The sequence below is a fragment of the Ochlerotatus camptorhynchus genome, unplaced genomic scaffold (assembly GCF_037179485.1).
Source record: "Ochlerotatus camptorhynchus isolate MF236.1 unplaced genomic scaffold, CSIRO-AGI_Acam_v1.1 ptg000091l, whole genome shotgun sequence".
Taxonomy (NCBI): Eukaryota; Metazoa; Arthropoda; class Insecta; order Diptera; family Culicidae; genus Ochlerotatus; species Ochlerotatus camptorhynchus.
In genome coordinates this window covers 1,552,772-1,579,526 of record NW_027040581.1, presented here as the reverse complement: position 1 = coordinate 1,579,526, position 26,755 = coordinate 1,552,772, and the positions used below count along the sequence as shown (strand labels likewise).

The window sequence follows — 26,755 nt, the reverse complement described above, 5'->3', positions numbered from 1 at the left end:
ATGTCCAGCGCCATTTTGAAATCAAAGATGGCGCTGGACATCGATTTTCGGTCTCTAGACGTCATCCCGATTCAGAAAATATACATATTGAAGTGTATTTGGCAGTATTTCCCACTTTTTCTGTAGTTGGAAGCCACCATCTTGGATTAAAAGATGACGCTGAATAACGATGTTTGGTCTTTAGAGGTTATCCCGATTCCAAAAATATATATATTGAAGGGATTTGGCAGTATTTCCCACTCTTTCTGAAACCGGAAGCCACCATCTTGGATTTCAAAATAGCGTCGGAAATCGATTTTCGGGTTTTAGATGTCATCCCGATTCCGAAAATACCCATATTGAAGGGTATTTGGCAGTATTTCCCACTTTTTCTGAAATCGGCAGCCGCCATATTTGATTTCCAGATGGCGCTGGGCATCATTTTCGGTCTCTAGATGTCATCCCGATTCCGAAATCGATTTTCGGTTTTTTTAGACGTCATCCCGATTCCGAAAATACCCATATTGAAGGGTATTTGGTAGTATTTCCCACTTTTTCTGAAATCGGCAGCCGCCATCTTTGATTTCCAGATTAGAATTAAAATCTATCCGCTATTAACAGAGTTATAAGTGGTTAAGACCTAACCACTTTTTCGTGACGCGGTCAATTTTGGTTTTTTTTTGGATTTGTACTCCCAATATGTTGCCGAAAGACGTAATCCTACGTAAAAATATGTTTAAGTAGCTTTGGAAATCATTGATAAAATTCCAAGAAAGACCAACTAGTGCCCTAGTGCTCCGGAGGATCAGCTTGTGACCTGTTGGTTGGACCAGGGATTGTGGTAATCATTCATACCTTTCACGCTGTAAGTTTCCAGTTCAAATCTCATCCCTGGACAAGACGATCATCATGTAAACTTTGAATAATTTACAAAGTAGCATCACACAAAACCTTAGCGAAACAAGAACTTTGGATGTCAATCAGCTCCACCAAATAACCGACAACGCAAAACGACTCGTCATGACTCCCCCCACCCTTTTCCTGTAAATCATCTCGCAGCTGCTGCTACTGTGCCCGCATTTGCTGCCATGTGTCACAGATGTTCGTGTCACAGAAGTTCTACCGAGACGAGCAAAAGTTGTTCTCTGCCGAAAAAGCGATACCGACGACGCGACATACCAGAAGTCAAAAGACCGGTAGATTATGATGTCATTAGTAGGAACAAAAAATAGAACATCTCACCCCAGTCCCAACCTCGTGGCTTGCCCGCAAAATGATGGTTGACATAAATCTCGACGTTTCACTGCTGTTCCGAGGTGGAAAACATCACCGTGCTCGTTGTCTATGGCGTCGTATCACATCGTAACCTACTACTAGGAAGGAAGCGGAGGACATGTCGAGATTTTTCATCACCTTGCGGGCTCCATTCCATAAATGCCGTCTGCTATCGGTTTTGTGATGCTCGGAGAAACCTGTGGGTGGTTCCATTCCGTTTCGTTTCATTGTACCGAGGAGGGAAGAGATGTAATCAGATGAAATTGAGCGCGGGCTAGGAACATGACCACGAATCATAAACCCAAGGCTGTGTGTGGCAGTCAGTAGCGCATGCAATCTGTTGCTTAGTTGCGAATTCTGAACCTCTTGATCAAAAATAAAATTTCACCCACTTCCACAGAAACTCAATCGAGCAAATCTGATTGCATCAATCGATGAGTGTACTTTGACGCGCATCCGAACGCCTACCAGCCAGTAATTAGTGCAACCAACGATAGCACCAGAAACAACTAATCGACCGAAGGTCGTCCGTATCCCACGCCGTCTACCGAGAGACTCGCCATATGGTCTAAATTTATATGCTTTATTACTTCGAATCCAATTATCGCTGTACCGTCCGGTGTGGCGCGGCCGTGCTGTAAACCCCTGGACGACAAACCCGTAAGAAGTAATTAATCGATTGCAAGCGGACCACCACCGACATCAATCATCTCACCACCGAACGGTACAATTACAAGCAACCACCTCCCACCCACCGCCTCTTGTCAACGAGAGCAACAATCACAAACTTCACAGCTGATGAGACGACGACGACGACGACGACGATGGTCAGCTTGAGTTGCATCTGCATCATCCTCAGAGCAGGAGGCACTTGATAGCTGTGTGTTGCACGACATATATCGTTATTGAGCATCGTCATCACCGTCATCAGCATCAAACGACACACCGATATGTTCAGGCATGCAGTGTTGGGCTAATTTGAATTTTATGAGCCATGTCACGGTGGCTCGGCGGGTGTGATACAAGTTTAGTTTTGATGTGTCTATCGGTTGCCTGCCTGTCGGTCGGTCGGTCGATGGTCGTCATGTATATGTTTTAGTGGAACTATTAAACTAGATATGGCATGGTTCACCGGTGGATCGTTGTTTGTTTTGGTTCGGTCCGAAAGGAATTTACTACTCGGCCAGAGCAGAATAATAGCTATCACAAGGTGAGAAAAAGTTGCTGAATGATGCGAAGCCGGTAGTTTATCAAAGTTTTATTATTTATAGCACGTGGATTGAGCTTTTACGACGTTTGTGGTTTGTTTTGATCGCATTTAGATAACTCTGCTGGGTTGATTGCTATTTCAAGTGATAGGCAAGCCATCAGGGCAAGCCCAGTTTACTTTGAGAGCAAGTACCTTATTTGCCTATCCTTGACAGATACGCGTATTTCGTCTACAATGAGCAGACTTCTTCAGTGTCTTTATTTATTTAACCATCATTTTTGACATTTTAGCCATACACACTGTTTAAAGTGACTTAATTCTATTCTTAAAAACTGGTCTACTTATATTAAAATTAAAAACATCACACACATCATTAAACAGTCTGCAACATCTATCGAGAGGATTGTTATAACCGTAGGCAGTACGATGTCCGGGAGTCCACAGAAAGTAATAGTTGCGGAGACTGCGAGCTGGAGTGTGGAAATTGATGTTCCCGAGCAAACAACTGCAGTGAATATGATTACTAATCATGTCAAATATGAGCATCCTCTGGAGAAAGACTCGGCGATTTGTTAGTGTTTGCAGTCCAATAAGCGCACATCTATGCTCGTACGGAGGTAAGCCATCTGGATTTGTCCATGGCAGATGTCGTAATGCAAACTTTATAAACTGTTTCTGGATTCTCTCGATGCGCAGTACATGAACAGCATGATATGGAGCCCAAATTTGTACTCCATATTCGAAAACACTGCGGACCATAGAGCAGTACAGTGCTTTCAGGGCGTACACGTCGTCGAATTGTGCAGTGTTGCGGCGCAAAAATCCTAGCATGGAGTTGGCCTTTGCAACTGTCATGGATATGTGCTCGTTAAACCGTAGTTTTCTGTCCAAGATGGGCCCAAGATCCTCAATGGCATTAACCCTTTCCAGCGGCGATTGATTCATAGAGTAATCAAAAATGATCGGAGAGTGAGAGCGGGTAAGGGTAATCACTTTGCATTTGGCAGCATTGGCTTGCATTCCATTCATCTGACACCAGGATGACAATCGCTCTATATCAGCTTGTAGGGCGCAACAATCCACGATCGATTTGATTACACGGTACAGCTTAAGATCATCCGCATATAGCAACTTACAGGAACTTAGCATATCACACACGTCGTTAATAAACAGAACGAAAATGAGAGGTCCTAGGTGACTCCCTTGTGGAACCTTCAAAGGTATATGGAATACCTCGGATCTGGAATCAAGTACCTTAACGAAAGCCTTCCTGGATGATAAGTATGATTTCAACCAACAAACGATCCACGGTGGAAGACCAAGACGGTTTAGCTTCATAATGGTTAGGTCGTGAGGGACTTTGTCAAAAGCCTTAGAGAAGTCGATGTAAACGGAGTCCACTTGCTGACGCTTCTCGATGCTACCTATAAGCACAGAGAACAGACATTGAGGCTCGAACAAAATTTCTCTAAAAACTTATGTAAAGATTCTTATTTGACTTAAGCGCCACTAACGGCGACTTCCCCACTTAAAAACCCTCTTTGACAACATGATGGCGCTGGCGTTGCAAAACTTACACTAGACACTAAGTGCTGGTAGCGCCAAGTGGCAATTTTCAACAGATAATTTATCGATACTAGCGCCAAATTGGTCGAAATTTATAAATTTATAGAGGAAATCAGGAGATGCTAGCGCTACGTAACGGCGACGTTTCCACTTAACTTTACACAAGTTTTTGACCGAGCTTGGACGTCTGTTCTCTGTGTTATAAGAGTGTTCGTGTAAGTCATCAAGTTAGAGATTGTCGAGCGTTTTTTCATGAATCCATGCTGAAACTCTGAGATTATGGGTTGAACAGCTGGACACAACTTCTCATGCAGAAGGCTTTCGAGACCTTTGGCCAAGTAGTTCAGGATCGAGATAGGTCGGTAATTTTCCACTTTGTGCATGATACCGGACTTGAAGATTGGTGTAATTGAGGCGAGCTTCCAGGCATCCGGAAAAACGCCATCCTCAAGCGATCGATTGAAAATAGACATAACGGGAGTGGCCAACGATGCTGCACAGTTCTTGACGAAAGACGGTGGAATACGGTCCGGGTCTGGACCTTTCGATGGATCGACTGAGCAAAGGGCTTTGAGAATAGCGTCTTGACTGGAGATGAGCTGCTGCAGGTGAATGTCGTGTCTTGGTAGCTTATCAATGTATTGTTGCGGTGGAGGAGTTTGATCGGGTTCGAAAACACTTCGGAAAAAGTCAGCGAAAATGTTAGCAGAGAAGCGGTGTCGGTGGTGGAGCTTCTACTACCGTAGGTGACGTCCACGGGAATACCAGCTGATCTTTTCCGAGAGTTGATAAAAGACCAGAACGACGATGACTTTTCCTTGAAACCTCTCTGGAGGTTGTCGACGTACTCACGAAAGCGAGCTTCCTGCAAACTCTTATACTCTGCTTCTACTAGTTGCACCGTACACTTGTGTGCTGCGGTCCAGGAACGAAAGTAACGTTTTCGAGCTTTACGCAGACCGTTACGCAGATTACGCAATTGCGGATTCCACCAAGGTTGTTGGAATTGCAAACAAGATTTTCGGGTCTTCACCGGAACAGTATATTGTATTACTTTATAGATGTTGTCGTAGAATACGGAGACGGCGGCATCAATGGTGGGTTGGTCAAGTATTTGTACCCAATCCAATTGTGCAAAATTATACTCACTGCAGGCTGCTGGGTACGGAAGCGGATGATCTCTCGAACGGGAGTCAACTTTTAGAAACTACGGCTAAAACAGCTGGATGCAATCGGAGTCACTGACGAGAACCAGGTCAAGAAGCTTACCATTCGTGTTCACCGGATCGTTGATTTGCTTCAATCCAGCAGACAGTATGGACTCCACTACAGCAAGCTGTTCTGATGAAGCATTGAGAGGCAGAAATCCTCTGACGTCCTCATCGAAGTCCCAAGCTAGATTTGGCAGATTGTAATCGCCCACAACTATGGTTGTATCGTGAGGGTTCGCCATACCAAGGAGCTGTTGTACGGACTCAGCGTGTTTGGAGTAAATGTCGGGCTGACTGTTTGGTCGAATATAGATGCAGCACAGGAAGATCGATTGATGTTGTAAATCGACTTGAACAGCAATTTGTTCGAGGCTCCCAACGCCCACAAGATGCACAGCCTTACACTTCAGCTCGGATTTCACGGCAATGAAGACGCCACCGCCACGTCGCAGTGCGCTGGTGCGAGAATTCCGGTCACAGCGGTAGATTGTGTAGTTGCTTGCGAGTTCAGCATTCGTAATGTCGGTATGAAGCCAAGTTTTGGACGTTTTGATAATATACGGTCCAATCTGTGCTAATGTTGGAGGGTCACAAGACGCTAGGTTAGGCGAGGTGCTTGGTTCAGTTGACTCTAGGCGTTGCTCATTGGACCAGAATTTATGTGCAGTACCGGTTTCCAAAAATTCTGCGTTCTCCTTTCATCTTCAACGAACTCCAGAAATCTTGTGACCAAGACGAAGGATCCATCGCTTTTGTCTTCATTTCGAGATTGACTCCAACCTTGAATGAAACGAAGGACAGTGCAGACAAAGGCCGTCCTCTGGGTTTCAGGGATTTGACAACAACTTCATCCGTATTCAAACAATCTTTGGCCTCCGATACATCTGGTGATATTTTTGCTAGATACAGCCAGAACTTGTTGTCGGATCTACTCATTGGGGCTGATGTCACGTTGAGAGTTGATTGGCCTGTGTCACGTAAAACTTTGTTTGGCTGATCGGATGCCGATGATTCGTCGTCACGGGGTCTCTTTTGCGTTTTAGAATTACCAAACGTGAACATTCGTGGAGGAAGAGGAGATAGCACTGCTGCAGAGAGCTTGTTGAATCCACCCTGGATCTCCTGCCATATTTCGGCAAATAGGCTATCTTTTGTCTCACTCTTGATCTCCTCAATTATTTTTTGGTGCGTGTCGTTGAGTTCGATCGCAGCCGCGTTCATTGATGTCATAGCGTTTTTAAAGCGAGCGTTACCCATGATGTCACGGCATCCTTTACACATCCAGAAAACAGCAAACTTACCGCTTATTTCTTTGTATGGTTCTTCCGTTATTTGTGCACAACTGTAGTGGTAGGCAGCTTTACAAAAACCACCGCAAACCACTTCCCCAGTGGTAATGCTGCGCGCGCAGCTATGACAAACTGCCGTTGTGGCCATGAGGAACTTTGCTCTAATTGTAGTACAGGTACTGACAAACAGATGGCGCCACTAGTGAGATCGATGACGAGAGAGCGAAAGAGTGACAATGACGGATTGCAATCAAGTCACTAACAAAAAGCGAAGGTCTCACACTACTGTTCAGTCCACGAAATCAGCTGGTAGTGGTGCTGGTAGATCCGAAGTGGATTGTTCCCTATTATCGTTCTACTCACACGAATTCACGTTGGTGGCAATGCGGCTTGAAGTAATGAAATTGTACTTAAGGGGGTTAGATTTTGATAAGTTCTTTAGTGGGAATGACACTGATGAAGACTGCACATTGTAGTCGAAATACGTATCTGTCATGGATACCAAAATTAATTAAGTGGAATTAAATGGAAGATAACCTTTTTTTTGCTGTTTTATTAATGCGGCTTGGTTTGTTTACCTTCGCAATCGTGAATGGCGACGGTGATGATGATCGATTAGCGATGCGGAAAATTGGTCTTGGCGAGGCTTTGATGATTTTTTTCGAATTTCAGAATGAGAAGACGGGCAGGAATAGATGTTGTTGATTGGCTCGCTTGATACAGGTATGCTCACAGAGTACACTTTAATTGCGGCAGAAAGTTATACTGGGCGGAGGCTCTGTTTTGATGATCAGCTGCTGGTGTTGGTATATTTCGGTGATCGACACACACCACTGAGTTGCAATAGCAGTACAGGTGGAGAGTGGCGAGGTGGGAGATTATTGCGAAATGGCGGTGGGATGCTTACTCAGACCACACTCAAGCCGGCTCGGAAAAATTGATTTTCACTAATCCTACCGGTCTGGATTTTGCCAATAACTCTGGAGCGGATTGGATCTGTCGTTGCGAGCGGTATTATGCAGCGGGAAATAATTTTATTCGGCGATTTCAACGGGATAATTGGAAAATAAACAACACGACAGAAGAACACAACTTCAAAGCACAGCAGGGTTGCCAGACTATGACTGACTATGAACTTGTACTAATACTCGACTTGTATTAGTGCAGTTAGAGATGTTTTGGATACATACTTGTTCCGTCTGAGAATGTTTATCACGCGAGTCAGCTGGCGAACAGTTGAGCGACCTTTACGGAAGCCAAACTGTTCTTCGAGCAACAAGTTATTTTCATCGGCAGATGTTAGGAGCTGGTGGTAGACTGCCCTTTCGAAAAGCTTAGATGACCCCGAGAGGACGGATCTTTCCCAGGCTTCCAGATGGGGATGACTTTAGCTAACTTCTAGCACGAGCGGAAGTAGCCAAGTCAAAGGCACTGATTGATAATCAGTGCCAGTTGGTTGAAGAATCTGGAACTCAAGTGTTGACCTATCACTTAATTTTGGTAAGGCGATTGCAATTGGTTTTGATCTGTCAAGGTTCAGAGTATTGCTTACCTGTCTGGATACTTGATTCCTCCTCGATGGATTGCAGACACCGGTCAACGTATACGGACGTCTCCGGACAGCGTAAAGGGTGATACGGTCAAAATTTGGTCAAGGGAAAACGCGTGTAAATCGGTGAAATCGTTTATTTAAAAAATCAAATTAAATTTCTTTTTCAAGTTCAATTAGTATAAAATTCAGGAAAAATATTCAGTTAGGCTTCCGCTTTTCCAAATCCGAATTGCCGGGCCTTACGCTTGACCCCTGCCATCAGATTTTGTACAGCCACCTTGTCCACCTTCTTCGCCGCAGAAAGCCAGTTTGCCTTGAACTGCTGCTCGCCCTTAGCAGTTTTTTTGGTCTTCTTTAGGTTCCGCTTGACAATAGCCCAGTATTTCTCAATTGGGCGGAGCTCTGGCGTGTTGGGAGGGTTCTTGTCCTTGGGAACCACCTGCACGTTGTTGGCGGCGTACCACTCCATGGCCTTTTTACCGTAATGGCAAGATGCCAAATCCGGCCAAAACAGTACGGAACAACCGTGTTTCTTCAGGAAAGGCAGAAGACGTTTCGCTTGAAACTACCGGCAACTCTCTTTGTCGTCTCAGCGGCTTCCGGTTTTCGATTTCCCCCCGATGCAGACTTCCTGGCTGTCGACAAACGTTCCCCAAACACTTTAATTACATTTGTAACGGTTGATTTGGCAACATTTAGCGATTTTGCCAACTTTGCGTGCGAGTAGCTCGGATTTTCGCGATGCGCGAGCAAAATTTTGATACGCTGCTCTTCTTGCTTGGACGGCATTTTGACAACTGAAGAGTGAATTCCAAAATCAAAATAAGAGCAACATTCTACACACACACACCTTCAAAATGAGGGGTGTTCAGGTTTTTTAAATGCAAAATTGAAAGAAATACGTCAAGTTGATATTGACCAAATTTTGACCGTATCACCCTTTAGTCGATGGTTTTGTCGACGCAGTGTTGAAATTGATCCCAGTTGACACGGTGGTAGTTGCGCCGTGAAGCTTCGAATCGGTTCACCGAGGAACTAACTTCGGCCACCATCGGATAGTAGTCCTAGCTGAGTTCCTCGTAGACGATAGGTTGAGCGATGTTGTTGCCCATGTTGCTGATGAAGATGTCGATGGTAGCGTGAACACCGAACTGACTCAACTGGGTGGGAGTGTCCGGACTGCAGATGTTGTACTGCACTTCCTGCAAGTCGTTGTTCAGGATGGTGGCGTTTTGGTTGCACCGACTGTTGCCCCAAGATTGATGTTTTGCGTTCAGGTCGCCAGCGATGATGAGCTTTTCCCGCCGTCGTGTTGGCTTGACAATATCTCTTCGCAGGTCTGCAGCCGACTCATCTCTGATGTTGAGTTGTTTGGGGCAGTATGCCGCAACGATGGTGATGGGGCCGACAGGAGTAGAAACGTCCAACCCTACGGCTTTGGTAATCTTCAGCTGGACGCTCGGCAGTAGCCGACAGTTGCACAGTGGTCTAAAAGTGCCATAACGTGCGTTTTTTGGTTTATGCTAAAACGGTTCATTTAAGCCATATAATGTCTTGGGAGAAGTTTGTGCACTTAAAAAGCTCCTTTTTTTGAGCTTAGCCATTTCATGATTAATCCACCCAGCAGGGAGATGTCCAATTTCCTTTTTTTGTTTTTCGAGATAGCAAAATGATTTTCTGAGCAAAGTTTTAGACAATATTAAAACAAACATTTTTACTAAATTCGTCAACCCTCTATCGCTTATGTTTACAAAGATATGTTATTTTTTTGGTAAGAGCCTTCAGAAAATCATTTTTTTGTTTAAAGAAGCAAGTCCCTATCTTCAATATTTCTTAAGATATTCAAGGTTTTGATCCAAGATTAGCACTATTTCTATGGTCAATAGCTCTAAGTTTGGCCAAATTTTGCAAACCAGGTTGATTACATTTGAAAGTATACTCAAAATGCTACTCATTGCATACCAAATCATTAGTCTTCTTTAGTATTCTCTGCTGATCTGCTTATTATCAAACTATAGACTATAAACTTCGGACAAAAACAGTTTTGCTTGTTTTGGAAGGGGTCTTATTGTTGAAATTAACAGGTCAGATGATTCAAGGACCAATGTTCGTTCAGTTAACCGTTTACTACAACGAACACTGAGAATCACATTCCGGGAAGAACAAGGCCAACTGTTCGTTCAATCAATCGGTCACTACTACCGACACTGTGAATCATTATCAGATTAATCGTAGTTCAGTCATTTTTTTAACACTACAATAGACACCGGAACTCACCTGCCACGAGAAACAAGAACCACTGTTTATTCAGTCAACCAATCACTACAATAGACACTACGAATCACCTTCTTGTCCAGTCAACCGGTCACTACAATTTAGAATTTGGAATCAAAATTTTTACCACACACGGCTTTGCAACACCTGCTCTTTTTTTTTTGCATGCCTACTTCGATTTAACCGAATTAGAATTTTCTTCCTTCAACACCAAGAGGTAATGACGTATAAAGGAGCCTCTATGTACAAATGCAAGAAAACGATTATCTGTACACGGTTTACTATAGGGCCCATGCATTAATTATGTCACGCTAAATCGAGGATATTACCCCCCCCCCCTTATCCTGAAGTTTTTCCTATACCTAATGCATTGCTTGTCTCAAAATCTTAGACCCCTCCCATAGAGCGTGACATAATATATGCATCAACCCATAATTTGGTAATAAGCAGATCAGCATAGAATACTAAAGAAGACTAATGATTTGGTATGCAATGGGCAGCATTTTAAGTACCGTATGCGTGATAATGTTTGCACCATCCTACAAATAAGGTTCCCGTTTCACCTGTGCATACAATTCAACAGCTGGAAGATCCATATCAACGCGGCACACACTCTAAATCTCCCAGACTTGTTCGATCGGAGAATAACAAGATCTGCCTGAACGGCACAGTGGTGGAATGGTCCAAAGAGGTCGTGTAACTCGGGCTAACACTAGACAGCAAGCTTCTTTTCAGGGAGCACGTTGACAAAACGAAAACCAAGTGCAACATATTGATAAGATCGTTGTATCCACTTATCAAAAGGAAGTCAACCCTATCCCTGAAAAATAAGCTTGCTGTCTACAAACAAATCATCCTTCCTGTAATCGAGTACGGTATGCCGATCTGGGAGAGTTGCGCAAAATGCCATCTCCTTAAACTCCAAAGGATCCAGAACAAGATCCTTAGGGTGGTCCTAAACAGTCCGCCGCGGACTAGAAATTCTGAGATCCACCTCCTGGCTGGAATTCAGACATTAGAAGAACGGAGAGTATTCATCCTGGAAAGGTTCAGATACACCTGTCTGAGATCAAATCATCTGATCATATGTGATCTAGCACGATAGGTTAAGTTATACTCGTAGTTAGGTAGGTTATAACTTTTTTCAATTCAAATTAAACACATCCTCAAAGGGGTAGTCTGTAAACTAGTTGAATAACGAAAATATTAATTTAGAATATCAAATTAAACAGAGATGAAGAGCCAGGTAGGCTAATCAATTAATATGATACATCAATGTACTACCATAATCAATAGAAATAAACATATTTTTACTACTGCTACTGTGCGAAACCTATAGCTCATACTGTAGTAGGCTGTGTATAAAAGAAAATAATTCACTTAGTTTGACATTTACACCATGACTAAGTGGCAGCGTATTCGTGATTTGTCCCACGCGCAAATGTCGCAAAAAGACATTTCAATCGCCGTGGGAGTGTCCCGGTGGACCGTCAAAAGGGTTTTAGACCGAGAAAAGAAAGGACAACTATCCGCGAAGGTGGCCACAGGTCGTCCGAGGTCAGCTCGGGTTCCAAGGGTTATCGCTGCTATCAAAAGGAAGATTCGGGTGAATCCAGTACGTTCAATAAGGAAAATGGCAAAGGAACACGGGATCAGTGACTTTACGGCACGGAAGATCTTAAAGGAAGATTGCGGGGCGAAGTCGAGGACACGGAAAAAAACTAACATGATTACCAACCGCATCCGGGAGCTACGAGTCGAACGATGCAAAAAAATCTTGAACTTTCTTAAGCGAAAAAATCCGGTAATACTGTTCACCGACGAGAGCATGTTTACCATCGATCCCGTATCAAATTCCAAAACCGACCGGTATATTAGTTCTCTTCCGGTAAAAGACGTGGTCGACGAGCACAATAACGTGTATCTGACCAAGCATCCTGCTAGCGTTATGGTGTTTGGATTGGTGGCTTCCGATGGCAAAAAAATGGGCCCGGTGTTCATTCCAGATGGCGACAAGGTTAACACGGAGGTCTACATCGGGATTTTAAGTAAGTATGTTCTTCCGTGGATCAAAGAACAGTACGGTCCGAAGTCAAATGTTGTATTTCAACAAGATGGGGCTCCGTGCCACACCTCGAACCGCACTCAGAAGTGGTTGCAGGAACATCTTCCGTTCTGGGCGAAGGATATGTGGCCGCCATCCAGCCCCGATCTTAATTCGCTGGACTACTCAACATGGCGCGAATGAACCAAGGCCAAGGCCTGTTCTAAACGCCACCCGAGTACAGCAAGCCTCAGACAAACATTGACCCGTACCTGGAGAGAAATGGATCCAGACTACATTATTAGAACCTTCCGTGCATTCCGGAAGCGTGTGGAGGCCATAATTGCAACAAGTGGAAACTCGATCGATGATTAACATGGTTTAAGACTCTGAGAAACATCCCCTCTTTGAAAAAAAAACCCGAAAGCGAAATTTTTGAGAATTTTTTAAATTTTGGCATTGCAATGGTGCAAAAATTATCACGCATACGGTATACTTTCAAATGTAATCAACCTGATTTGCCCAATTTTTGCCAACTTCGAGCTATTGACCTTGAAAATAGTATTGGATCAAAACCTAGAATATCTCTCTCATCTTTATGTTTGTTTTAATTTATAATCTAATCTAATCTAATCATCCAAAGCATCTTGGAAAATGATAGATATACCTCTATCCTTTTCCTTGCCTATTTGGTATATTTTATACATCAGAGATGCGCAAAATATATCAAAACGGCCAGGCCTACTGTGCAGCATTTAAGGGGCAAGATGATTCAGAAACATCGGGCTAAGATTTAAACACGATGCCTTTTGTGTGTCTATATTTACCGTAACTATGGATAGGAAAGGAAATGTTGATGTAGTATTTACTCAACGAGAGGCCACCGAATTAGTGGTACCCTCATAAGTACTACGGAGTTGGGGTACGGTATTAGGTAAGGATACGCCTCAACCAGGCGATACAACCTAAAGCATATGATTGTTTTTTTTTAGGAATTTGATAATAAATCCACGATCTGGTGCACAGTAAGCAAACGCAGCAGTCGCTAAGCTAGCCGAGTTCCTCAATTTGTTTTCTTAGTACTGTATTAGGGAAATTTATATGGAACATAATGTTACGAGCTAAATAAATAAAAAGGAACGATCTCACCCAAATAATCCATGAAGCTCCCGAATACAGTTCAGAGAAGTTTCTTGGATGTTGATTTTGGAAAACCGCTACTCGTTGCTAGCTCTCGGAAAGAGATGCATCAAATGCAGCAATCCAGCATCTCTCGGAATCATTATAAGCTTGCTGGATTCACACCATCGTGATCATCATGGGATCTTCGTTGCCCATTAGCTAAGACAGCTCCCAACAAACACCGCTCCTGGATCTTCCTTTTTCACCTATCATCCGCCATGGTTTGATCTATTTCGATCCCGTCCATGAGATTTTGAATATTTCAAGAGCAACACAAAGTCGAGCTATCAGCGTCAATCGATTCTCCTGCTATTACACTATATACTGTCCGAATATAGGATCACATCCCATTTTTAAATTTATTTACCAGTCCAATTGTTTTTTGACGTAATCACCTTCCGATCAAAATAGTTTTCGATGTTACTTAAGTCACCCGATTTCTATGGAGATGCCGTTTGACTTAAGTAACAGCGCTGAGAAACCCGTGAAAAGTGTACGTTCGTCGTTTCGCTTTCTCATTATTAAAGTGAATAAATCGAACTGTTTGTTGCTAAGATGATTTTGGTGGTCCTAAAATGATGAATGGGCTGCACGTAAGGAGACGTAATTGATAATTCTCCCGAATATCCTGGTTAATACACTCTGACTTAAGTAACAATAGGGGCCACCAAACGACGTATAATAACTTTTGACTCAAAAACCAGTATTTCTTAGCATGAAAGCTAGCGATTTGCATTTGTATGATTAAAACCCTGCTAAATATGTTAAACATTGCTATCACTATGAGATTATATGTGTTTAATTGGAAATAGGAATAACTTTTCGGTCATCAAAACAAAACTTTATTTTTCTCGGATTGGTGCGAATGTTACTTACGACATAATGAAAATTTACTCTTGAATTGAACAATCGGAAGTTTGTTAACATGATTAAAATGGTTAAAATCACCAAATGAAAATCCGCAAAAATGTTTGTTTTAATATTGTCTAAAACTTTGCTTAGACACCATTTTGCTATCTCGACAAACAAAAAAAGTAGATTTGTCATCTCCCTGCTAGGTGGATTAATCATGAAATGGCTAAACTCAAAAGAAGGGGCTTTTAAGTGCACAAACTTCTCCGAAGACATTATATGGCTTAATTGGACCGTTTTCGCATAAACTAAAAAACGCACGTTTTGGCACTTTTAGACCACTGTGAGTTGGTGTTCCTCCTTAAAGCGATGGCCACTCCTCCTTCCCCGGAGCTGGTTTGATCCAGCCTCACAAGCCGAAAATCTAGAAGGTAGACGTTAATCTCGGGCTTCAGGTGCGTTTTGGTGATGATGGCGATATCGATGTTTCGTTCGTTGAGGAATTCAACGATCTCGATGCTCTTGCTCCTGAGCGAGTTTCAGGGTCCATACTTATTGATGAGGGATATGGCAGCATGGACCTGCTCTGTTCGAGTCATGCAGGTGCGCTGGATCATGATGACTTCTGTCACGAGTGTAACAAGTTCCGCCGAATGTTTTGTATAGTGAACAATAATCCTCGGCTCTGTAAAGTTATTTCGATTGAGCCTTATCAAATAATTAATAAACAATTCTAAATGAATCGCACTCTTTAAGTATATACGATTCGGCTTACTAAACAAAAATCACACCACTTCCAGTCACTGCAAGCAGAACAAGCGTGCTACCGTGCTTGAAATATGTTCGGTCGATCTTGTTTCTATGCCCAGCCAAAATCACACAAAGAAAGCGATACCCGAAAATGCGCAATCATTTCACTGTTTTCTCCATTATGCTTTCCTCGGAAACGACCTTCGCTACTTGTTGCTCCCGTCACTTTCCCCCTCACACCGGCTCTTGCTGTCTTACAGAATACCCCACCCCCTCCCCCTTCATGGACCAGCGGATATCGTGTGAATGGAATCTCAAATGGGCAACCATTCAACACAAAGAGTCAACATTTTTCTGCCATCATTAGGCACACGCAGGCAACCCAGCTGGCTCCCATGTAAGCAAAAAGGCGTCGTCTGACGACGACCGACATCAACGTCGACACCGGCGGATACATTCGGGTCTTGTGTCCACAGTTGGTAGGTTGTTTGGGATAATTTAAACGAATTCGACACGCACAGATTGCCGACACTAATGGCTCGTGCTGCTTGAAACGCGGCGAAAACCCATCCAAGTTCAAGGCAATAATGGCAGTAAATTGTCACTCGCCGGACGGACGACAACAGGTGCGCTACTACATGGTTGCTTCACAATTGCTAATTTCACCTTCTGATTGACAATCGCGATACATCAAAATTGATATCGGCAACATCGTTTTCACGTCGTTTCGGTGCGTGGCCGGTGAATTGAAGTGGCAAACGAATTCACACCCGTGAGCATCCGGTCACCCAAATGATTTATGAGCTTCCAGTCATTTTCCCCCACCTGCCGCTCGCCACGCCAGCTGATTTCTAGTTTTCGACAGTCAGTGTCAACTTGCAACGTAATGGGACGGCTGTTATACAATTCGTAAACAAGCGCGAGTAACATCGAACGACGGCGACGATGTCAACCACTTCGCGTCCATGGTAAGATTTTATGGTAAGCAAATGGAAACACTTGGAGACATCCGCGAAGTGCGGAAGAGAGGAAGATCACAAGAAAGTTACTAACGAGCATACTTTGGACATTCGAAGCGACAAATGTTCCACGTCCGGATTCATCAGTCATGTGTGTGTCTGTGTTTGTTTCGGAGCAATTACGCACCCGAAGACTCCGCCGAGCAGTGCAGCGGGGTGGCGCTGACTCTGGCCCAGCGAGCTGTTATTTACCGAGCAAGCAAACCAATTAAAGCAGTCTCTAATTTGTTTATGATCGCTTGGTTCAATATTTAGAATTCTGGTCCGCGCCCGGTCGGCTAATGAATGGCAGCGATAAAGACATCACACGTACTTGGCGGAAAGTTTGAATACCGGGCAGAGAAGGTGGCGTGATAATTTATGAATGTTTAATCATCGAGTTTGGCAAGCGTTCTTAGCCGGTGGCTACTTAGTTACGGTAGATTTTGGAACTTCGCAAACTTTGTCCAAGGAATCATCGCAAAAGGATACTTGAAAAGATAGACTAATATCTGTTCCAACTGGGAGCCGATTTCGACTGAAGCTATGATTAACTAGAGATGAATCAGTCCCTTTCTAGCGCAAAAGTACTCGTCTAAAAATAACAGCATCCCGAGAGTGATGGACGCTTGAGTTGAAATGTAATTACAATCTAGCGCATACATCAACGGAACAGAAGGAAAAACCCCAATTAATCCACCTACCGGTCACAAGTGCCTTTCTCGATCAGTTTTTAAAACGGTCATTTCATATTCTGGTTTATATTGCAGGGGCAGGCCTGAGTGCGGCCAATGTATAAGACATACAGATCTCAAAGGGTAATCATTTCCGGGAGAAAAGGAATCAATAAATATGAATAGTTTGTAGCGTGCTGGTAATTCCGCACACTTGACAATCAATTTGACATTGTTCATGCAAATGGTTGAAACTAACGTGTAAATATTGTAACCTTTTCCAAAGTTTACAAGCTGAAATTGCTTGGTGATAATTTTGAAATTAATAATAAATTACACCTGAAATATTGTGAGTAAATGTAAATTTTAACACAAGATATGAATTATATAAACTATAATTATTCAAATGAATTGAAATGAAATCAAAAAATATAAATCGGGAAATTTGCAGCACGGCAAAAAGAAACGATGTGTCACCATCACCTTCATCAAACAGCTGATGGTAGAAACGCTTTGTACATTCCAATCAATGTGCTCGTCGAAGCTCTCTCCATGACCATCCATCAAGTTGACGAAAGAAGTAAAAAGCAACTGGTGAATGTCGTCTTCTGTTGTTATCCATCACCGATCTGGTCATTCCTGACAATCACGACACTCATCTGTGCTCGTTTTGAAGCAGTTGCTGCTTGGCTTGCTTATGTGAGTGTGTTGGTGAGCGAGCCCAACAGCTTCCATTTAATGTTGCTTGCTTTGTTTGTAACTCACACATTCGCGTCTGCCGAGACGAACTTGGAATGCGTTAGCATTGTTTTCATTTTCTTCTGTCGTTTCGCTTTTTCTCATGATCGTACTGCAGTAGTCTTCACTGTTTTCGTAGTGCTTTTCATTATCAGCAGCGAGTGTAACGTTTTGCTTGTGAGCAGCGGCCATTACTGGTGATTGTTGTTTGCCATGGCTCTAACTCTCACTGCGTGACAAAACGATCTGTCAGCGATAGCCGGTTGATGCGAAGATGAGTGTCACGTGAGTGTCATGATATTTTGCATCACTGCAAATGAGACTCCTCTCAAACCGGTTGGCCAATCAGGAGTTAGAGTAGCGTAGGTAGACTTCGAAGTTCGAACATAGCTAGCGTAGGGATTTTAGGGGGATTTCACTGCTCGCATCTCTACAAAATTGGTCTAGGTAGCCAATACCAATATCATTACAGCGGCTACTCTACTACAAAAAGCGCAATAGCCCCCTGAACGTGATCCGGTATACGTGACCTGGTGATATATCATACGATCGATCGTACGATCCCTTTTGTAAGCATGGAACCAGGAATGCTATATAAGATCGTCCGGCCCACAAGGACGGTCTCTTGTATTTTGAATAGCCAGAAGATCAAGTCGGTGAATATTTGGCAAGCGTGAATTAAGCGAAATTTTGCTTAAAAACGCTAAACTTCGTTTTCAAATTTACGTGTTTAAAGTTAATAAAATTTGCTTTAGCAAATAGTGGTTTGGTTCACAAACAGTTATAACGGTTCGCGGAAAGTGATTTCGGCCTACCACGTGGCCCTGGCCCTCCTTATCGCCAACGTTGAGGACAGTAGTGGAGTAAGAGGTCGCAAACCGGTCGAGACGTTAGAAGTCGGCACATAGACTGTCCGTGAAGTCCGTGAGTGTGTTCTGAACCGAAAATAATTCCTCTTGAAGAAAGTGTGCACACGAACGGTATCCAGGTTTGCCAAAGATCGTCCGTCAACATACGGCCATCCACCCTTGAAGATCACCTCCGACCGAAGTCTTCGTATTGGTGCGATGCATGCTGTTCCACTCATACATCGTGTCCGACGCTTATCCGTCCGTTGCTCGAAAGTAAATGATGAAGAAAACGATTTGAGCGGTGAACCGAGCATTGAGCTCGCTCATGTGAGCATGCGCAATGTGTCGTGTGTTAGATTTGCGCTTTTTCGTTACGTCCGTGTTTGGGAATTTTTCGTTACATGTCTGAATTTTGATTTTGTAATGTGACCCCCAGTATAGAAATTAAAGACGTAGTCAGTAGTCGTACTCCAAAAATGGAACAGCCCGATATTAAGGGCGGTGCAGTTCGTTTGTGATTATTCACTTTCACGAGGATCTCAGTTGATGTACATATTCATGGTTCCATCTGAGACTCGACTAGTGTAGTAGTAGTCAAGCAGTTTAGTCCGGTTTTGGCTCGCTCAGTCGAGTTGTTCGAGTTGCACGTTTGTTCGCGTCGTAGTGCCGGTTGCATCGAGTGCTGGGAAGGCAGTGCTCCCGGAGCAAGCACCGAGAATAAGTGGAGAACAGTGGTGAAGGTAGCTCGTGCGTACCTATAACAAATAGGTACGCTACTCTTCCCAACGAGGAGCTTGAGGAGGTGATGAAAGTGCCACTCTTAGCACGCTTATTGGCGATCTCACATCACTGGGCGTTGCAGCTGAATTCAAGCTGAGCAGGATCGGCACCAAGGTGATGCTACTTACCAAAGCGGAGTATGAAGCAATCGTGAAGTACCTGAAGGATTCCAGGGCGAAATACTTCACACATGGCATCAGGGGCTTACCAAACTCCGACCCCAAGTCGATCGAAGAAAAACTCAAGGTCTCGCAGTCTTGCGGATGACGAGAAGAGACAAAAACGTGAAAACGTACCCGAATTGCCTTTCCAGTGTCAGCGTTGCCTGAATTCTGGGAACGGCACCCGAAACTGCTACACCAAGCCACGCTATGGCAAATGCGCCCAAAATCATGTCTCCTCCGGGTGCGTTGTCGGAAACGTGCAAATATGTCAACGGTGGTGGAGCATGAGCATGAGCATGTTTGACCGCCCACGGTTGCTACTCTGTTATTGCCACACCAGCTGTAATTACACAGATAACCAACAGACGATGCTTGGGACTAGCAATCATCCTCAATGTGTAAAAACTGGTGATCTAGAATTAAGCAATACCAGCGCCAGCCGCGCCTGAACGCAGGTCAAGAAAGGAATGGGTAGGAATGTGTCGACGTGACACTCGCTCTGATGGAACCCGAGGAGTCCTCTGCACTTCCCGAGGAATCACAGGGATGTTGGGTAAGAGGGTTGGGTTTGTAGCAGGGTTCGTTTTGGTAAACGATAAGCTGAATTGATGTCCTAACAATCATATAACGCGAAGGAGCTTGGGATTGAACCCACGGTCTTCTGCTCAGTGAGCAAAACCGTTTGCCACTAGGCAGACGAGCTGCTTTTTAATCATCGAGTTGCTGTTATTACCATGTAGTCATGTTAACAAATAAAACGATTGACGAATCTTGAATGTGGATGGGCTTGAGATTAGACTCATGATGTTCTGCTCAGTAAGCAAAACCGGTTGCTCTAAGGCCACCGAGCCCCTCATATCACATTATAGCGTTACTCAAGTTTTTATAACTATTCAAACCCGGCACTGACGACAACGAAAAGTTTTACAACATACACGATAAACAAGCGATCTTACCATACATTTTTAATATGAAAGGACCTGGGACCGCGTTTTTCTGCTCAGAGCCACTAAAATTCAAATCCTAAAACTAAAAGCTACGAAAGAGTACGTAGGCCTTCATTAAGATCCACTTTCACGCGACGTTCAATTGTTTTGCTTAAACAAGCAATTCAAATGAAATTACGTTCTCGAATTTCACTTGGCATGTAATGAACAAGAGAAATACACGATAATTCATATTTTCAGCGGTTGGTGGTTAATTTTAAATATACTAACGGTACTGCCTACGACTACAACGGCGATTACGACAGCGACTACGACGGCGCCTACGACAACGACAACAGCGAATTTGTAACTTACCATTTGTCTAGGATAAACAACTTTGCCCGGCACCTCCACTGGTTCTTCATGTCCGCTATCTGTTACTGTTTGCAAAATATCTAACAGCAATTACCTTTGTTGTAATACTTCCTGTATTGCCATGGTCATCTGGGAGGAGGTTCGCATCTAGTGCTTTCCCCAGGAACCGTTTTCGGCCACCAGCTACCGCCCGTCCAGTCTTGGGCGTATCCAGCGAGACATCCTTCAGCTTACTCACAATCTCCGACACTCAATGTAAATCGCAGGCACACTAACGTTAGTTACAAAAAAAAACACACCCGTGCAAAGAAACGGATCCAATAAACGTCACTCTCGCGAAAGTACACCCGTCGTCATCGAACGGCATAAAAAAGGAATCGGTGGGCAATTTTGTGATATGGATTTCCACAATCAAGTGGGTATGCACGAATTTCACCACAACCAACTGCGAAACACGTTCAGAAGCACTTTTGGTACACTTTCGTTAGAAAATACTTAATTTTTTTCAAAAATAGTTGCGAGTGAACCAACTCCATATAAATAAACTAAAATTAAAATTATCACTCGCGATGCCACACATTTCTGGACCGGGAGAAAAATCCCAAATATGTCAACGGTGGTGAAGCTCATAAAGGGTCCAACAAACAGTGCCCCAAATGCGAGGATTTCAATTGGATCCGAAAGCAGGCGTCCACAAGAAGCCAACCAGGACGGAAGAAGGAAAACACTAAGTCAAGAAGCGTCTGGTGCCTCAGCTGGACAAAGCTCTCCATCCCCCCTGGATTCTGGAGACAACCACCAGCACAAAACGCCAATCCCGATCTCTTCTCTGCGGATGAGCAGATGAAGATTTTCGTCGACATAACCAGCGCTCTTCGTCAGTGCCGCAATAAGCCCAAACAAATCCAAGTGCTCGGTAAGTTTATCATTCAGTGCGAGCAAAAAAGTTCAAGCTTGCTGACTTCCTCCGCAAGCACAATATCGACGTGGGCTTCCTAACAGAGACCTATCTTAAATCCGACGACAGTTTTTGATATATCCATATTGTAGAATGATCTTGGATTTCAAAATGGCGGTGGACTTCGAATTTTGGCATCTACATGTCGTTCTCGTTGGGTATTTGACAGTATTTCTAAGCCGAATGGCCACCATCTTGGATTCAAAAAGGGCGTCCTACATCGATTTTCGATCTCTACACGTCGTCCCCGTTCCGCAAATACCCATATTGAAGGGTATTTGACAGTTTTTATAAAACAGATGTGACGGACATCTGTTGCCAGAATGGCGTCCAGCATCACTTTTCAGAGACATAGCATATTCGGATATCCGCATGCACGCTAGCGCCACGTAGTGAGAGAGTTCTGAGCTAATATGACCACCATCCCTGCCACTTTCTGGAAGACCATGGTAATCTGAACAACTTAGTTGAAGACAGTATCCATCTATATGGCCAGGATTTTGAGGCACAGCTTATACAAGAAGATTGCATGCACACTACCGCTCATGGTGGGAGAGTTCTGATCTATTATGACCTCCATTCAAAAAATACTTGGTCACATGAACAATTTAGCTCAAGACAGTAACCTTTTATAAGACCAGGATCTCGAGATACAGCTTATGTAGGAAGGTAATATGTACACGAGCGCCGCGTACCGATGGAGTTCTGAACTAGTATAACCACCAGGACTTGGTCACCTGAGCAACTATGCTCAAAACGACAACTTTCTACAGTACAGCTTTGTATATTGCAACCAGTTTTGGCAAAATCAGAAATCAATTGATATTTTTCCGCTCTCATGCGCTCGCAATATCACGCGTGATATTGGAACAAAATATCATGCTTGATATTGATTTTACAAGCTCCTTTGATATTGCGAGCCTATTCACAACGTGCAAACATCAAGCTTAGAGTTGACTCGACACAAAAATGATTCTATTGCACATCGTTTTCTTAGAAAGAGAAAGCATAGTTTGCTATCTCTTTTTAATCTTCACCGTATCCTTATTCGCGGTTCCGTATTCACACTCCCTATTAACCGGGAGTAAGAATTCCTGATTGTAATTTCCACACCCTATTGATGAAAATAGTGTTACAAGAATTTCCAGCAAATTAAATACCAGCAGAATAAATGTCAGTTGAATAAAAGTTGGGTAGCCCTACTTTTGGCGCATATGAGTAGATCCTACTCAAATTTGGTTTGTTCAGAGATAGCGTGCAGTCAATCCTGCCGTCAAAACAAACTTCACGGCAAATGAAACTAACTGATATTCACTCAAATTCGCAAAAGCGTACTTCACTCATAGAATGATTAAATTTCCATTCAAATATTATTTTGCTCTTATTTAAGTGACATTTACTCATATTTGAGTAAACATTTACTCATTCTATGGGCGACGTACGTTTTTGCGAATATTAAATGAACGGGACTCAAATAAGAGTCAGATTCATTTGCCGTGTTATACGGATGGAAATGGTCATTCACTCACATTACTCTTGGAAACTCAGTTCATTGTTTTGGCAAATACTTTCCGTTCGCACACAAACTGATGAAATCTCTCCAAATGAACTAACCTGAACGTGGATAAAGATGAACTCCCAAAGCAATGAGTGGAGAAAATGACTGACACCAAAGCAGATGAATGCGCATGATTGCCATTCTTTAGCCGAGATGGGATTCACTGGATTGTTTCGTGAACGTTCACACGTGAATCGATTTTTTTGTTATGCATGAATGCACGATTGCATTCTTGAGTTTTAGTTGGAGAGATTTCTGTTGCACCGTTTTACGAATACATTCATCGCTGCATACGGACGAAAGCCCATTTCTTGTAGCTCACCATTCAACCACTGGCTATGGATGGGAGTATCGGTTTTACCGTAACCAATTTGGACAAGTTGGATCATTTTTTTGTTTTGATCAATTATGCTGAAATGTTTACTATAGCTCTGTACTCTGTACTCGTGTTTATAAAAAAATATTTTCAAGTTGTTGCTGAACTTGTCAGAATGTAAGATATAATATTGTTTGAATCAGTTGAAGGAACTCATTTTAAAGAAGATTTTTCAGATCTAACAAAATAGTTCAAGATATCGTGAAACCTTACAGAAGGTCCATAGTCGCCTTCAGGTGTCCGTGGTCGCCCCTTGTGCCACCAGACGAACTTGGTATTTTATCACTTCATCAGAGACATTTCTCGTCCTTCTGAAGAACCAGCGGCATCACGATCTTAGGAATCATAGCTGTCTTCCATTCTTTCTTTGGGTAAGAGCTTTTTGAAAGTTTCTAGGCTGGAGCTCTTCTTCAAGAATTCTCTCGCCATCGTAAATCTCTGTCACTCTGAACGGTGGCTTTTCCTTCGTGGAACGGATCGAACGGAAAGCCATGGAATTAATTCACCCTCAGCTTCATGTCAAGTTTGTGCCACGTGTCCGCTTTAACATAGATCCCGAGATGTGCATGCGATGGTTTCCTCCCGAAGCACTACTCATACGGGGCATAGATCGCAGATGGTTATCAAGTTCAAGAATATTTTGGTATCGACCAAGCTGATTTATAAATGATGCAGATTTTCTCCTCAGCTTCTAATTTTCTCTAGAGTGCGTTGACGAAGTAATAATCCATCAATGCAATGTGGAAATGATTATATCCTGGTGTTACTACTTTCATCATACCTCCCTGGACCAGGCTGGACGTTACAGTACAAATCGGCTGCACTTCACAAGCACCCATTTTCAACCCAAGTCCTCACGCACTACCTTGAGCAGCGCCGGCAGATCTTTGTGTCCGTATCTACGTCACCAGAAATGCTGGCACACTCCCGTTCCGATAATTGCTTCAGATGATATAGAGCTGTTTGATGTTTAATCGGCACACACTATTGCACCATTAAAATCGAATGAGCGCGAGTAAGAGGGAAAACAAACCGTCCGTGCGAGATAGAGAAAGACAATTAAACGTCAAAAAGGTCTATAGACCATCGTTCCGTTTACGCAATAACACAACTTCTTCTCTTTTCAGCACAGATGCTTTGTTAAGCTTGTCAAATAACATTTGAAAAACACCAGATCAGTTATTTGGTTCACCGACAGCAAGTTCCGAGCAAGAGATTCACAGAAACAACCTACCCGGAACCAGCACCAGTGATATACTAACAGCCAGACAAAAAAATGCCCATTTAGACCCATCTTGCTCTTTAAGAATGTTGGTGTTGTTCTTGATGTGAGAAGTTGCACCTGAAGCAAGCACAACTCTCCTTCAGATTCCAATTTTACAGCAATTCATTTCGCAAAGTGTCATTTTTTGCAGCAATGACAGTTTCTCCACAGACAAACAGACGTAACTCTTCATTGTGTATCTTCGTTCACGCATTTAACGGTTGATTTGAATATTATCAGTTCTGCGAACTACTCGCCGCAACCCTGGCATCGGATCACTTTGACGTTTATGCAATATTGTTTGCCAGTTAGCGAGCAAGCTTTTTTTCCGCGAGAAGCCAGAGAGATGTCGTTACTGAGGTCTTATGTTTTGAGATACTATGTTTTCAAGAAAAACTTGTTCAAAGTGTTACGTCTGTTTGTCTGTGGTTTCTCTTTGCTATAGGCTTCTTTTTCAAGGAACCGGTCGTTAGAACTTCCTCACTGAGCAACGCGTTCGCGGTCTTCCTTAGTCCGGCAAGTGTTCCTTGGAAAAATTGACCGCCAAATTCACATCTGGTCGACTTTTGAGTGCCATTATCAATCTGCCGCGTTATGCGATTCGAATGTTTCGCGAACGAAAGAATGCATTCATTTGCTATCCTTTTGACAATCATTCAAAATGCGAATCAAGTAACGTAAGAATGAATCAATGGATGAACATAAACAACAATGAACGCTGTCAACCTTTTCATGTTTACGTTCTATCTTCTCCTGTTGTGTGAACCCTAAACTCTCCACAGGTAGGGTGTTTGCCGATTTAGATGAACTATGTTTTGAAATAGTTGGAAATGTATAGGCTAGAGTCGGTGTATAATGAGTCACGCCAAGAGTGAAGCCAAGTCTACCTATTGAACCGTCAAACCGGCTACCTATCGGGCAAAGTAAACAATCATTACGATGCTATGAAAGGTCCACGAAAGGTATTGCAATACCATATAAAATATAACCGAAGAAATGTGCATAAACACGCAGTGAGCATTTAATTGTCATGGGATACGTTCGGTAATGATCAGTAATGAGAATTTCTACTAATTTTTGTTAAGATAATTTGACAAAATCACTGATATAATGATTTACTACAGCCGCATTTTTTTTTCTCTCGCTAGAAGTCATTTGAAGTTGTTGTAGAAGTCCTCTGTTGCCAAGTGAAAAGAATGGGAATCTTTCGAAAACCGTGATGCGAGTTCAACTGTTTTTCTCTTGGCGTGACTCATTATACACCGACTCTAGTATAGGCGATGTATAGAGGCCTTGAGGATGTAATGAGAAAATCTACGAAGAGAATCTGTCAATGTTACTTAGGAGCTAATGCATTGTTCGGCCTGCTATCACTTGACTTGACAGTTCATTTTAATTTGATTTTAAAGGCACCGTGGCTTATGCTATCTGAATCAACCGGAATAAAAAAGGTTTCTCTTTCTTCCTCATCAATTCTTATGTGAGAAGTGAAAGTGACGGGAACAATGTGGCTACGTATGAATGATAAGGAGTGAAAAAGAAGCACGATTTCCCATGCCAAACCTTTGTAGATCGAGGTGCATCTTCAATAGAACGAAGTTGCATCATTACATCCACGTACCTGAAAAGTTTTTGTTTGTCTTGTACCCCCGTCGAAATGAGTATCATCGTCGCCCACTGGTCACCATAGCCTGTCGAAATCCAGACGAATCTAGAACCGCACTACCGTTCATACTGGCGACAACACTCCGATGAGACAACGAAACCCCATCTCAAGCTCCTCCGATGATCCTAGCCTTCGAAAATGAACCCCTCTAACCTCGGGTAAGCCCCGAGAATTCGGCCCAACTCCTACTAGATATATAAATAAGTGAATTTTGTAGCAAACAATGAACAATTAATTATCGGC

General features: G+C 43.1%; 1 protein-coding gene across 3 annotated transcripts in view; it reads right to left on the bottom strand.

The window, feature by feature from the left end:
• The window catches only part of LOC135698615 (5-hydroxytryptamine receptor 1-like), a 314,209-nt gene that overhangs the window by 116,683 nt on the left and 170,771 nt on the right, over nt 1-26,755 (bottom strand). The gene's annotated exons all lie outside the window — the stretch shown is intronic.